This window comes from Pinus tabuliformis, chromosome 1_2 (assembly GCF_031772625.1).
Source record: "Pinus tabuliformis cultivar Carrire ecotype Pingquan chromosome 1_2, CPIR1, whole genome shotgun sequence".
In the NCBI taxonomy this organism is placed as follows: Eukaryota; Viridiplantae; Streptophyta; class Pinopsida; order Pinales; family Pinaceae; genus Pinus; species Pinus tabuliformis.
This window is the reverse complement of record NC_142298.1, coordinates 696,974,575-696,990,301: the sequence shown is the minus strand read 5'-3', so window position 1 is coordinate 696,990,301 and position 15,727 is coordinate 696,974,575. Positions and strand designations below refer to the sequence as shown.

General features: G+C 38.3%; 1 pseudogene; it reads left to right on the top strand.

Moving 5' to 3' along the window:
• The first annotated feature begins 14,408 nt into the window (after positions 1-14,408).
• LOC149207655 (transcription factor MTB1-like) lies at positions 14,409-15,399 on the top strand (annotated as a pseudogene).
• Positions 15,400-15,727: the final 328 nt, after the last annotated feature.

The window sequence follows — 15,727 nt, the reverse complement described above, 5'->3', positions numbered from 1 at the left end:
TCACTTTTGGGACTGCCAAAGCCGAGAGAAAGTAGAGCGGGATGGCCTATAAAAAATATTTGACCAAGATAAGAAGGCTTGCCATATTGAGAGATTTGAAGGTCCATTTGGCAATTCTTTTCTCCAACTTATTAATCAAGTCCTCCCAAGTGGCCTGAGAGAGTGGCCTGCCTATAAGGGGAAATCCAAGGTAAGTGGAGGGGATGGTACTAATGGGAATGACTAGGAGTCTGGTGATGTTCCTGGGAATGGGCAGCGGGGTGTTAAAAAAGAACAACTTAGATTTTTCTCGGGGTTGATATAGGTTCCAAAGGCAGCAGAGAATTCGGACAAAATGGACATGAAAGAGGAAACTTCTTTGATAGTTGGGAGCCCCATAAGAAGGGTGTCATCCACAAATTGTTGGTGCATGGAGGGGGGAGCAGAGGCATGGGGCTGGAGACCAGTGAGCTTATTAGCTTGCAAGGCAACAGAGATTGAGCGGCTTAGCCCTTCAGCCATAATGACAAAGAGGAAGGGAGAGATAGGATCCCCTTGCCTGATACCCCTGGAAGGATTAAAGGGTTGCGAAGGGGAACCATTCACGAGGATGGAGAAAAAATCTCCCAACACCATAGCCATGATCCACTTGATGTTGTCTTTGTGGAACCCAAACGCTCCTAGGACCTGTCTCATATAATCCCAGCTAATTTTGTCAAAGGCTTTGGACATATCTAGCTGAATTATCATACTAGGTTTTTTTGGGATTTGAGAGAGTGGATAAGCTCATGAGAAAGGATGATACTATCCATGATTTTCCTTCCTTCCACATAGCCAGATTGTTGATGGGAGATAAGGAGAGGAAGGATGAATTTTATCCGATTGGCGAGGACTTTGGAGATTATTTTGTAAATGACATTGCAGAGGGCTATGGGCCTAAATTTGTCTGGGGAATCAGCAAAATTTCCCTTGGGTATCAAAGTTAGGAAAGTGGAGTTAAGGGCTTTAAGGACAGACTTCTGAATGTGAGATTCTTCCACAAGGGCATGCACTTCCAATTTGAGGATGGGCCAACAATCTTTGTAGAAATCAATAGTGAAACCATCCGGACCTGGGGATTTTCCATTGGGCATTCCCATGGCCACATATTCCACTTCCTGGAGAGAGACTTTCCTAAGGAGCATTTTGTTATGCTCCTGCAAGAGGATTTTGGGGAAATGCTTGGAAATTTTTTTAATGTCCTGATCCTGGCCCATTCCTTAGCTCTTTGAGAAGAGAGTTGAAGTATTCATTGAGATCTGTTTCCAACTCCCCTTGAGAGTGAATGAAATGACCATCTTGGTTCTTCAAAGCCAAGATTATGTTATTTCTCCTATGTTATATCATTGTTTTATGGAAAAATTGCATTGTTCCTTTCCCCACATTTCAGCCAATTGATTCTGAATTTTTGTTGCCATAAATTTTCTTCCTAGATGGCTCTTTCCTCTCAGATTTGTTGTAATTTTTGTTCCTCTTGCTTTCTATTCTCCATTAGCCCTTTTTCAATTATGTTTTTTTGGGGAAGTTCCAATTGGTGCTCCAAGTTTTTTTTGGCCATGATGATGTTATCGAAGGTTTCTCTGTTCCTTTTTTTTATTTCCTCTTTGATATGTTTTAACTTTTCTTGGAACGTGTACATTTTGTTTCAATTTATATTGGGAGGGTAAGCCCACCATTGTTTCATTTTTTCCATGAAGTCCAGGTGATCCAGCCAGAAGGCTTCGAATCTGAAAGTCTTATTTTTCGGACCATTGGAAATTTGAATACTGAGTGAGATTGGCCAGGGATCTGAGCCGTCTTGCGGAAGGATTCTCGCCTCCATTTCCTTGGAGGTAAGATAAGTAGCCTCAGATAAAAGGAAGTGTCTAAATGGGAGGCAGTTTGATGGTCTCCTCCTCTTCTGTTATTCTAGGTAAAGATTCCATTACTGGTGGAAATGTCGATGAGGTTGAGGTTTTCAATGGTGGTAAGGAAAGCCTCAAAGTCCTTATCAAGCTTCTGGATACCTCCTTTCTTCTCAGACAGATTTGTTATCATATTAAAATCACCTGCTATGATTTTGAGAGGAAGGTGTAATGGATCTAGGAGATTGGAGATGCTTTGGAGCATTTTAATGCGGTCTGTCACCTTGTGCATGGCATAAATATTAGTTATGCAAATACTCTCATTGGTACCTATGATTCTCAGGATCAGTGTTATGGAATGATGAGTGGCTAGAGAGGATATGAGGTCGAACTTGGAGATTTTCCAAAAGGTCATTATACCCCCTGCTGAACTAATAGCCAAGTTGGCTAAGGAGTTGTATGGCTTGAAACAAGAGTTGAGAAGGAGATGGGGGTAAGCTGACTCTAGTTTAGTTTCTTGAATAAGTAGGATGTCAATATGATCCAACAGAATTCTTTTTTTTAATATTCTTTTCTTCCCATGACTATTTAGTCCTCTAATATTCCAAGAAATGCAATTCATTGACAAGGAGATGGGTTTAGAGCTAGAGCTTTTACCTTTCCTTCATTGATTAATTTGTCGTCCAGTTCTTGGAGGAGATGACTAGTAGTCTTTAAACCCCGCTTTCGACTTGAGCCTTTGAGGTTGAGTCCTCCTACTTGAATATTTTATAATATGCCCTTTGATGTTGTGCTTTCTTGTGTTGGGTGGTGAACTTTAAGTTTTAAATCTTCCTCAAGGAGATAAGCGCCTTCGAATTTTTGTAGTTGGTGTTCTGATATGAAATTTATTCCATTTTGTTTCCATTCCTTTGCAAATGTTGCTATGTCTACCCCCTCCAGAGCTTCCTCTATGGCGCTTTCCTTTTGTGTTTCCTCTATCTCTATTTGCTCCATTTATGTATCCTCGTGTGAATGCTCCTTTCCTCTGTTGGTATAACCTATTTCCCTCTCATCGTATTCTCTATCTACTGGGTTAGTTTTGTCTTCTCTTGCTTTATCTCCTATCAGGTTGTTTGGATCCATTTGCTCCTCAGTGTTGTTCAAAGAATTGAACTAGTTCTGACCTGCTTATTTAAATTGGTTCTTCTTGGGGATAGCCTTTTTCGTGTTGTTCTTGTTCCTGGAGATTACTTTAGTATGTCCTTCGCTATCTTTTATTTTACTTGCTTGCTCTTGAGATTGAGGGGTTTTTTTCATAGGACAGTCTCGAAAGAGATGCCCATGCTCATGAAAATTTCTACATCGGAAGGGAATATGTTCATAGCCTATACTTTGCAACCAAACTTCATCATTAAAGATTAATTTAATTGCTTCTGGTAGGGCACTAGAGACATCTATGTATATGCATATTCGGGCATAGGAAACATAGTGACTCGTTTTGGTGCCTTTAAACATTTTTATGTACTCCCCCAACTGGTATCCTATACCTTTTAGGACAGAAGGAGCCCAGTAATCAATTGGTAAGGAGTAGAGGTGAACCCAAACTGGAACTCTCGTAAAATCCTCTTTTTACAGTGTGAAGTTGTCCCTCCAAAATCTCATGTATAAACCTACTGAATTGTAGAAATAGGGTCCTCCTTCAAATATTCTATCTCTGTCTTCTAGGAGGTTAAAGATGGCTGTGAAGAATCCTTTGGAACCCAACTAAAGTCTGATCTCCCCTTTGGGTGTCCATTTTCTCTATATCCATTAGTTTAGGTCTCTTTCAATTGGTTAGATGCCCATGAACTTACATATTACTGCATGTTCTTGCATATATTCTCTATAGACTGCTACACCGGGGTCTTGGATTTCTAGTTATGGGATTTTCTTGGCTATGGGGTTAGAGTTATTCTTAGTCTTTCTCCTCAGATCTTGTGGATGCTCCTTTATTTTTGAAGGGTTTATGTCAGTGAGGAAGGGCGTGTCTGCAGCCTTTCCTTTTTCTACTCGAATATCCTTGGTTATCCTTTTCGTTGTTTCTTCTTTCCTCTGAGGTAGCTCTTTTTTTTGTGGATGCATTGTTCCTTCTTTGTCAGAGTTTCCTCCTGGTGGCATGCAAAAGGCTGAGCTGGAGACCAACTTTGTGAAGGAGGCCTGGTTTGGAGACCAACCAGTGACCATATCTTTGAAGGAGTGGGCACCATGTTGCTGATGCGGGTCAGCCATGGAAATCAAGGCACTGAGAGGCCCCAACCAGATGTGCAAGGGGAGTCCACAAAGAACGTCAACGTAGGATTAGGGAAAGCACTCACTTCAACCTCTCGCTGATATTACCAATTAGTGTCATAATAAATTGGTTGTTTTACCTATTGGAAGCATAAATTTTGGAAATTTGGGGAATAGAGGTTTTATCTCTATCCCTTAATCACATGGATCAATAAGGGGGACATGATCCTAAGCTTAGCCTTAACTGGCTTAAGTCTAGAAGGATGGGATATAGACAACTGAGATATCAAGTTATTGACATTGGGTGACTCTACAAACAATAGTCGACTCAAACTCTCAATACTAACAAATCTTGACAATATTTACCATCTAATTAGAAGTTTTGTCATTGATTAAATATAGTGCATCGTCCCATCACCCCATTGAACTATTGACTTATTAGGATGTTGGGAAATTAGGTATAGAGATACCAATGATCAATTCTTACCCCCAATACTAATAAAATCAAACACATCTATCAAAATGGAAACAAAATGTTCGGAGTTGTCAAGTGACAAATATCAATTATCGAATATTGAGCAATAAGGTATCAAGGAAACAAGATAATGGCTACCTAGTCTTACCCTCAATACCATCAAAATCTGATTTATTTTTCAATTAATATAGATGGAAGGTCAAGAGCTATCAAGTGATGGATATTGATTATTGGCTATAAATTTGTTAAGTTTCGAGCAATATGTCAAGTCACCTCCATCACCAATCCCTATGTTGATGGATACCAAAATGATGGAAGATAGAGGGAAGAGTTACATTAGTTAATAGACCGAAATCAAAGGTTAGGACTTTGGCTCATCATGCCACAAGCTATCAATTGTTAGCTTATTGGGTGTCCTCCATCAAAATATCATGAGGATGAGTACCAACAGGGATAGGGGATGGGATTATACACTACTTATTGGGATTTCCTCATGCTATTAATAAACCCCAATAATGTTCAAACATGGGCTAGAGGATGTGGCATGATAATGTGGCTAACATGTATTAGGGTGTGCAATGGTGTTCAGGAGGAGCGTAGGTGGCAGTTGATATGGTATAACTGAGGATGTGATGTTCTGAAATGGTGACATGTAGCACAAGGACTACAACATCTCTATTGATGTGACATGGTATAGATGCTGACGTGGCATGGTACAAGTAGTAACATAGTTTTTGGAGACCAAACCTTTAAATGGGCATAACTTTGTGTTTAGGGATCAAAATGAGATGAAATTTATAGTGTTAGAAAGCTCTTGATGAGTAGAAAATAATGTTGATTTTATAAATAAATTTTAGGGTGGCTGAAAAAAGCTTATTTGTAGCATCCCCACTTCCTTAAGATAACTTAAAATATAAAATCTAAATACCCTGCATCTCCAAATTAAACACTAAATTATATACACATCTAAATTAAACCTAAAATATCAAATTTCTATACTTTGTATTTATATTTATATATTTTTTTAGAATTTAAAATTACATTAAAAGCTATAGTTTGTAGTTAAATTTTTAATATATAACACAATAATATACCAAAGTGAATTTAAAGTACCCATCTAAGAAGTGTTTAAAAATACCAAGTATTATGAAGTGAATTTAAATAATAATAATAATATTATTAATAATATTATTGTTAGTCTCTCTGGAGCTCTAGACATCATTCAGAATCATGAATAAGAACATGAATGCAAAATCCTGGTCCAAAAGGATGCAACAACCCCGGATGCGAGTGACTAGCAAGCGGGATCAAGTGATGGGACAAGGGTGGGGTGAGGTGCAACGACACCTTCCTGCCCTGTACCACATGGCATATCAACTGGCGCATATTAAACTCTGGCATTCGGTGATCACTAGGCACATTGGTTTCACTTCAGGTGGCTTCGATCTACACAGCCTGTCCGCTGATTTCCTTACTGCCTTCGCACGCTATGGACTGTGTGATGCCTCAACTCTATTCAATGCAGCAGTTATGATGGGTGCCATTCGAGGCAGGATGTAGAATGATAAATATAGGTTCAGTTATGGGAATGTTCTGGAGTTTCTGGTGCTTTGGTATGGTTATAGTTTGTCTTAGTCTGTCGCCCTGTGGGTTTGGTTCTACGCAGGCAATCCTAAGAAGCCGCCCCTGTTTCTTCCCCAGTGTCTGCTGGAGGTCTCCTGCCTTTGTTTGGATGCTTTCTTAATCAGCCTAAGCTCGATGGCGATGGGTGAGCGATCCTGTTTTGATAGAGTTGTTGCATTCTGTTTGATGGCCCGTCTGCTCCATAGGATGAGGAGCCGCAGGGGAACTCCTCGGCGTGCGCCCTCCAGCACGACCTCCACTTCTCCATCCCTATCCAGCAACCTTACTTCCAGCCATTACCCCCGCACTCACAGTGGGAGAAGGTGCGTCCTTCTCCCCAGCTACCACCCTCCAGACTCCTCGCTGTCTCCCTCCTTCGGCTCTGCGATTTTCTCTTTCAATTGCACTCAGATTCATCCAAGGATAACGGCCCACATCTCAGTGATCTTTCATGAAGAAGCCCAGGAGGTGGGCGAGTCCAGCGCCCAACAAGAGGGCCCTGCCTCTGTCTCTGTGCCAAATCCTCTCACTGTGCAGGTTCCGGAGATTCCTATTCACTTTGCCTCGGACGTGGTGATGGAAATGGCTCCTGGTCCTTCTGATGTTGCTGCTGCTCGCGCCAGGGATGAATTTGAAGCGTCTCGTGCCAGGGATGAATCTGAAGTGGCTCGTGCCAGGGAACTTCCTGAGTTTGGTTGGTGCAGAATTGTGGAAGAGCATCCAGATGTGTAGATCTCTCTCTGTTGCTCCTGTCACTTGTAATGCAGCCCATAATATCGGGCTTTTTTTGGTTCATGCGGATAAATGGATCCACACCTGCAAGATATGGTTCAATCTGCATGTTTCTTTGAATTTTTGCAAGCACAGTCAGAAGGTCAATACTTTCTCCCCTGCGTGGGATTTGAATTTCAGTTCTTAGCTAAGCTCTCTGTCATGGAAAGTGTCTCTGTTTTTCTCTACCGCTCCTATAGGGCAGTTGTTTTTTACTAAGGTCTAGATGTAATTTTACCCCTTTCATGTAATAGAATAATTTTATTTAGAAAAAAAAAAATAATATTAATGTTACCAATAAAGAAAAAGAGAAAGATTAAGGTGAAGCTTATCCAACCATAGGAACACGTTGATGCCTCTAAAATCGTTGCATCAACATTGGGGAAAACCACCCGGTCCGAACCTTAAAGCAGCTCCTTTTTCGTTTGGTGTGGTGGCTCCGACTGGATGTAATGGACCAGTTTCCCAGTGATATATGACTTGATTGGATGATTGGTTGGTAATGTATAACAAGAGTGATAAGTTCTCTATTCTAAAATGCAAAATATACAAAGATAACTAATCTATCATGGGTATTCTTCTCTCAATGTGATTCTTGATTGTTTCTATTGACAAGTAAACATGAAGATGACTTACTCATAAATAAAAATATGCATTCATATGATAATTACTTTGTTCAATTAATTAAACGAAATAATAATTAAAAAATTATCGCACTAATCATAATATATCACTGACATATATATATATGAAAAATGACAATTCAGAAACATTCAATAGTGACCGGTTAAAGAATTATTGTAGAAACATATACATATCAATAATAGCAAAGTTCATAAATGCTAATTCACATAGAAAAATAAAGTGAAAAACATAGATAGTAGTACCTTATGCATTTGAATCTCCTCCGATGTGAATCACATTCAAATTCTGCCTTCTAATTTGGGAATACTTTCATACGAAGCAAAAGTGCATATCTCATAAAAGCCTTCTTTATCAAAACTCATAATTTTGTTCCAGTCTTATATATCTATATCTATATCTATATATATATATATATATATATACCGGAAGTACAATAGTGCAACCTCCGATTTAAGTCTTAATACAAAATTAAGGACCCTTTCTAAAAACATGAAAGGGTCTATAAATACTACAAAAATAACAGACTATGAAAGAAATATGCTATGCGCTGGTATAACCAAAACATAAAAATATGGAATTTATCTTGAAATAGCAGTGTTGTAGTCGGTCGAAAGGATTCACTGTATTGACGTATCTTCTCGTGATTGCAGTTGACAAATGGCAAGCATTGGCTGGACCTTTGGTGGCTGACTCATATGAGAGTGTAACTGAGCTATAAATGTGGCATCGGCAAGTTCGGGGATCATATGGTTGATCGCATCTGTGAGACATTTCATCGCTATTTGCTAACTATGTGGTTTTACAAGGAAAAACCAAAACGTTTCCCATGCTAAAATTTGAATGCCTCCGATCAGTTTTTCTCTATGTATTAGCTCCTATTTCCATTGTTGTTTTAATGATTTCACTTGTGGGAGTTTTCCTGGAGAGCATTCTGTTATTAGATTACATAAATACAGGGCTATTGTTGATTAGTTCAATTAAATTATTTGTTGTTGTTCTACATCTGGATGTAGCTCTCTCAGCTTTCATTAACTGAGACTCCCATTCAAAAAATAGAATTTCTTTATGTGACTCCTATATCTTCGGCAGGTTGGCAGCTTTTCCTTCATTTGAATCTTGCCAAGTTAGAAAATTATTTAAACTTTCATCTGCCTTATCTAACTCAAGCCTTGCATCCATTGATTTTTCGATCATAGCTACTGAGATATCACAAAAAGGAATAGCCAATGAGATATTATAACACATAAGGTCCAACTGCCGAGATAGAGCCTTGTTCATCTCCTTGGCTTCAGTTCTGAATTCTTCTACTTTGGGATATCCTTTGAATTGCTCTATTTGATCCCTCAATTAAGCGATTTGCACTTCTCTTGATTTATTCACCTACTCGTTCAATAGCTGTAGTTTGCTCAATGCTTGGAACAAATCTTGCTGCTTAAGGATGGCTCGTTCATCAATTCTCCTCTTTTTATTAATTAATTGCTCATTCAATTGTTCATTAATCTGTTTCTGTTCTGCCAACTGTTGTTCAAGTTGCTCTATTTTCTATTGCTGTTGTACTGATTGTGCCTCTAGCTGGATGATTTCCTGGTATTTTTCCCTCAATAAATGATTAACCTCTGAAACCTTATCTATTGCTTTTGATGTATATGCTCTGGCATATTGAGAAAGTTTGGTTAAATCTTTGGAGGGATTTACTTCCTCTCTCCATACCATATTCATCATTTCCATCTGAGGAGTTAAAAGAGGAAAGTGATCAATTTTCCTCTTCTTCCTTTGTCTTTTGACTACAGCCCTATGCTTAGGGCTGTAGAAGACATCTAGTGGTGGTATCTCTTCTATATGAAAAACAATTTCATCAGTGGGATTTTCAGGGATGATCTCAATTTCTTTATGAAACTTGGGTGGGCCGCTTGTTCCTACAATCAGAACTATGTTGACTACTATTTTCTGTGTTGTAGACACCTCTGGTGTAGTGAACCCTTGGGTGTTCTCTGGATTACTGATGATAGAATCGAATTGTTCCCATTCCTTGATCAACTTAGGATCAACATTAATGTGTGTATCAAGGGGTTCACTATCTGTTACTTGCTTCTGCTCCTGTTCTGTTGTCTTTTTCTTCTCAGGAATCTTCTCCATTTTGGGAGCATCCTTAGTGACTTTCTGTTCACTGTGGCCTTGTGGTTGAACTGTTGAGGTTGTAGCTAATAAATATAAAGGCAGGGTTTCCAATCTCTGGGCCATGAGCCTATTGAATTTCTCTAATCCTTTTGTTCCAAATTTAGTCTTAGCCAATCCTTTGACCGGGAAAGATAGTTCTACTGAAGAAAACAAGTTGTCAAAGCTATCCTCTTCATGATCAAATCTAGCAATTTTAGCCTGAGCAGTAACATTATAGGCAACCTTTTTAAGGTCATACTGCCTTTTTGGAATAGTTGCAAGATTTAACAACTTGATTTTCTCGGCCTCTTCCTCTACATGTTTATAATCATGCAGGGTAAAGGCACCACACAGAAGAGGGAACGTAGACCACATGTGTTTCTTGGAATCCCTAAAGGTCTTTGACATTCCTGCAACTGTTATCTGATATGCTAATTCTCGGGCCAATAGTTTATCGGGGATGTACAGAGGAAGAACATGAGGATTAGTGAGACTACCGAAAAGCCTTATATAGGTGAATTTTTCTTCTCCAAACCAACTACCCACTGTTGTTAGTTCAACTGCTGCATCCTTGGATATCCTAGGGGCGGGCTTATTGAATAAGGAATAATGTACAAGAAGAATAAAACCATTACAAATTCTATACAAATGGTTCTTATAGTGGGCCTTCCATAGCTCTTTGTGATAGATGTGAATGGGATTAGGATCCTAGGGAGTCCATTTCCATCTGAGAATGGGGTATTTGGAATTAAAACAGATGGTGTCCATAACGTAGGCACTGAAGTAAAAAGGAGGTATCACCCGGGAAACCACAGACCTCTTTCTTCTATATTCAAGTATCTCGGTGGCCATTTTGTCAAACAGAATGTTTGCCTAGTCCATGATATAGCCATGAACTGCAGCTTCCATTAAAGGAACCATATCTATAGAGAACTTAGTGGAATTATGGACTCCGAAGAGTTTGCACACCATTGCACCCACATAACAATAAGGAGAGGCTAATGAATCAATAGATTACATACCTGATGTCTCATGTTTGTGCCTGGTCAGGAAGTGTCTCCATTGCCTAATAGGGTCTGATTCAATGTATTTTTCCTTTGCGAAAGCTTCTAAGAATGCTTTATTATAATGCTTCTCTGGCTAGGGTAAATGGTACATTTGCCTAAGGTCCTCCGCTCTAAATGACCCGAACACTTTTCCTTCGGCTGTACTAAATGTCCTATCTGTAGATGCAATGCTTTCAACAATCCATCTGACCACATCGTTATATGGAAAAACCTTGGCACGTGCTTCTATTCTGTGTAGGTATGAGTAGGCCAATTCTTTCAATGTATTTTCTGATTTGCTTGTAGAATCTGCAGTAGCTTCTTCCTCAAGTCCTTCAGGTTCTTCGGCTTCTAATAAATTATAGATACTCTCCCAGCTTGCTTTTCCTAAACCGAGGCAAGTCGTATCTGATATCAATCCTTTCTTATTCCACTCTGGTTCCTTAACTATGACAGGGACCTTAGCTTTCTTCACCTTCTTTCCCATCTTTTCCCAATTCATAAGCTCAGAATAGCTCTGCAGAGACAGTGGAAAACGTAACAGAGAAATATTTGTGCTGAAAGCTAATACGGAATGAAAATAGTTAAGGCAATTTGAATAGATAAACCAAATGTAATTAAGTATCACCACAAGTGAGATCGCCGAAGCATTCACCCTTAACTGCGAAATTAATGACCATCATAACCACCATCGTAGTAAAATAAAATTCATAATTGCCTGTCGCATTGGCCATATGCTTAATGATCCTTTTGAGCGTGTCTTTAGATTTCCCCGATCAGCGATCAACGATAAATCGCGAATCGCAATCGGGAGAATCAATGGGTCAAGCTTACCATTTCAGACTAATAGCTTCCATTGCGATTCAGGAAAATATAATAAGGCGAGGTATGTGGCAAATAGTTTGGTTTATTGCTTTTAAAATTTATATTCGCAAATAATACCTTGTAACGAGGTTTCCTTGAAATGAGCACCTTTCTTTATAATATCGCAATCAAGAGATTCAGAGTCATTCTCGCTATGTGTTGTGCGATACCTCCAACTGCCGATTGCAATTACGTTATCGGATCAAAGATTTTAATGAGGACCCTTTTGAGTGCATCTTTTTATCATTGCGATATGCGATCTTCGATCGCTTTATCGCATCGGAGAATTACTGATGACTTTTTTTTAAAAAGGATATTTCATATTTATCAAAAGGTTTTTTATTAGATAGGAGTTCTATTGTATCGAGCCTTTTGATAAGGGCTCTCATGTTTGATATGATTAATACCAGGCAAGCGATTTTACTAAGTCACTAATTTACTAAGTTTATTAAAAAGGGACCCATTTCTAATTAAAGTTTTTTTGTAAAATTTTAAGAAATGAGGGGCTGTTGTACAGCACAACAGAACATAATCTAATTATTGAGACTTAGACTTAGATTAAGCTAGCTAAACAAAGCCAGGGATGAAACGAAGGAACAATCGGTATTACGCTAACAGGAAGGTAGTCCACAGACCTCCTTTTACTCTTTGAGTTCTGTCCTTAGAGGGGCACCCTACCTCGTTCTACTCATGCATGAATGGTTCAGGGAAAAGGTAGTCTGCATAACCTTACATAGATGCTTTTACAGTGGCCAGTTTCCGAATAGAATCCCTTCATCGAAACAAAACATTTAGACAAAACATTAATCTCAGTAGTGTATCCATTGTTGAAATTGCAGGCATAAGAACAACACAAGTACTCACTACATCAATAAATTTCTTTTAATTCAATAGATTTTACCTAAGAATTGTTTGCTCGGAACATCTCAATGGCCTGTTTTAAAGTTTAGGCTAATTAATTGATCCAATATTGATTTTATGTAACGAGTCGGGAGTCGGGGTTAATTCCCTCCTAAAGTTATCAAAAGAACTCAGGGCCCAACCTTTGACTAGTCAAGGTCAGGGTCTTACATCCTCACACAAAAAAAGACAAAAAATCCCAGAGCCCTGACTTCAGACTAGTCAAGGTCGAGGTCCGGTGACCTGCTAAGATATTTGAAGTACATTTCATACAAATAAATTTCGGGTGGGTGCTACATGTTGAAGAGAAAGAGTATAATGTAGATTTATTCTTGGTGATTTGAATAGAATACAACGAAATGGTTCTTAACCTACAAATGAAAGGAACACTGTGATTTCTGATGTTCAAATAGAAGATTTGATACAATTATGCACTGTAACATGTGATTCGCAGATCCTGTAGGTAATTATTTCAATCCAATAACTTTTGTCGATGATAAATTTGTCTAATAAAAAATGGAGAAATGATTTCACCATCCAGTTTTGCAAGCACCTAAAGAACACCAGCACAAGTATTATCTGAATGGTGATAAAATATTTTATGGGGGAAATAAAAAGGGGTTTCAATCTATAACTTTGAACCAAGTATATAGAAATAAACGAGGGGATGTATATAATAGTAATCATGATTATAATCAACAAAAGAAAGACAATGTTGTTGTGATTCCAAATAATGATATTGGTAGTCAACATGTTCATCATAACAATTTTAAGTAGAGAAAAGAAAAAAATAAATCAAAGAAAAGCAATGTCAACCACAGCAATCCCAAACGGAATTTTCTGGGACTACTCATAGTATTGTGTCATTTAGACATTTTATGTCTGAATCAAAGAACTTATATGTAGAGGCTTCATGTAAAGATGAAAAATCTCTCCTTGTTGATGAGTGAAAGCTAAGAAAAAGAGGAAGCAAACCTAGACTGAGCTAGTTGAATAAGGCAGGGCTGAAACGAAGGAAGAATCAATATTACGCTAATAAACAGGTAGTCCACAGACCTCCTTTTACTCTTTGGGTTTTTTCCTTAGATGGGCACCCTACCTCATTCTACTCATGCACAAATGTTTCGGGGAAAAGGTAGGTCATGGAACCCTACATAGACGTTTTTGCAGTGGTCAGTTTTTGAAGTAAAATCCCTTTGTCGAAACAAAACTTTCAGACAAAAAATTGATCTTAGCAGTGGATTCATTGTTGAAATTGTAGGCATAAGTGTAGCGCAGGTACTCACTAAATCAATAAATTTCTTTTAATTCAATACATTTTACCTAAGATTTTTTTTCTCAAAACATATAAATGGTATGTTTTAAATTTTAGGCTAATTAATTGATCCAATATTGATTTTATGTAACAAGTCGAGAGTCGGGGTAATTCTTTCCTAACTTTGTCAAAAGAACTCGAGGCCCAACCTTTGACTACTCGGGATCAGGGTCTTACATCCTCACGCAAACACAATCAATAAAGCCCAAAGCCCCAACTTTAGACTAGTCGGGGTCGGGGTCGGGGTCCGGTAGCCTGCTAAGATTTTTGAAGTACATCTCATACAAATAAATTTCGGGTGGTTGCTACATGTTGAAGAGAGACAATATAATGCATATTTATTCCTAGTGATTTGAATAGAATTCAACGCAATGGTTCCTGACCTACAAATGAAAGTAATCCCTTATTTATAATGTTCAAATCGAGGATTCAATACAATTATGCATTATAACACGTGATTTGTAAATCCTGTAGGTAATTATTTCAATCCAATAACTCTCGTTGATGATAAATTTTTCTTTTCAAAAATGGAGAGTCAGTTTCTCCATCCAATTTTCTGAGAAACTAATTAACACTAGCACGAGTATTATATAAATGGACATGAAATATTTTATGGGAGCAATAAAAAGGGGTTTCAATAAATAACTTTGAACCAAGTTTGCAGCAGTAAAGGAGGGCATGTATATAATAAGCGTCATGATTATCATCAACAAAATCAAGCCAATGGTGTTGTGATTCCCAACAATGATATTGCTAGTCAACATGTTCATCATAACAATTTTATGTGTAGAAAAGAAGAGAATAAAATCAACTAAAAGCAATGTCAACCACAACTATCCCAAATGCAACTTTTTAGGACTACTTGTAGTATTGTGTCATTTCAACATTGCATGGTTGAGTCAGAGCACTCAGATGCAGAGGATTCATGTAAATACAACAAGTATCCCCTTGTTGATGAGCGAAGGCCAAGAAAAAGAGGGAGAAAACATGCCAATGGAAGAGAAGAACCTCTCAATCATGTTGAATCAGAGCATCAGAGGTGGGAGAAGCTTAACCAATGGTTTTATGCACTGAGAGATGTTGTGCCCAAAATATCAAAAATGGATAAAGATTCCTTAATGGGGGATGCTATTTCATATATATAAGAGCTCCAAAAGAAACTAAAGGATATGGAAAAGGAGAAGGAGACACAAGAAAATACCTTCTATGCATCATCTGTAGCTCCTCAAAATATGCCAGTTGTTGTAAACATCAATTCCATCCCTCACATTGATGTTCAAATAGTGAATGGAGATGTTGTGATTAGAGTAACATGTCCACGGGAGTGTCATCCAATTGAAAGAGTGATGCTTTCTTTGCAAGAAATTATGTTGGATGTACAACAGGCATATATGTCTACTACTAAAGTGATGATTCTTCATACATTTGTAGCCAAGCTCACTGGTGCACAAGCACTAACTAAAAAAAATAGTTTCTAGAATTTCTGGTTAATTGTGCATTGAAGATGATGATCAACAAGATTTTGTCTTTGGTTAAACAAGGAAATAATCTGATTAAGAAAAGAACCAAAGGGGATAAGTAGATGGCAGAGCGGTGGAAGCAAGATTAAAGATAAATGTTGGGATAGGGTCCCTAGGGTCAGTTAATGAAAATTTTGTATAAGTTTTTGTAAAGAATGTAAAGTCTATGTGAAATGTGGATGCGAAGTGCACATCTAGATAGGGTTCAAAAGGGTTTAGCCCCTTGTTTAGGTAAGTAAATAGGTCAGTTTTCAGATTCGCCCATAGTGAGTCTAAGAGGAAGGGAAAAAGGCAAGTAA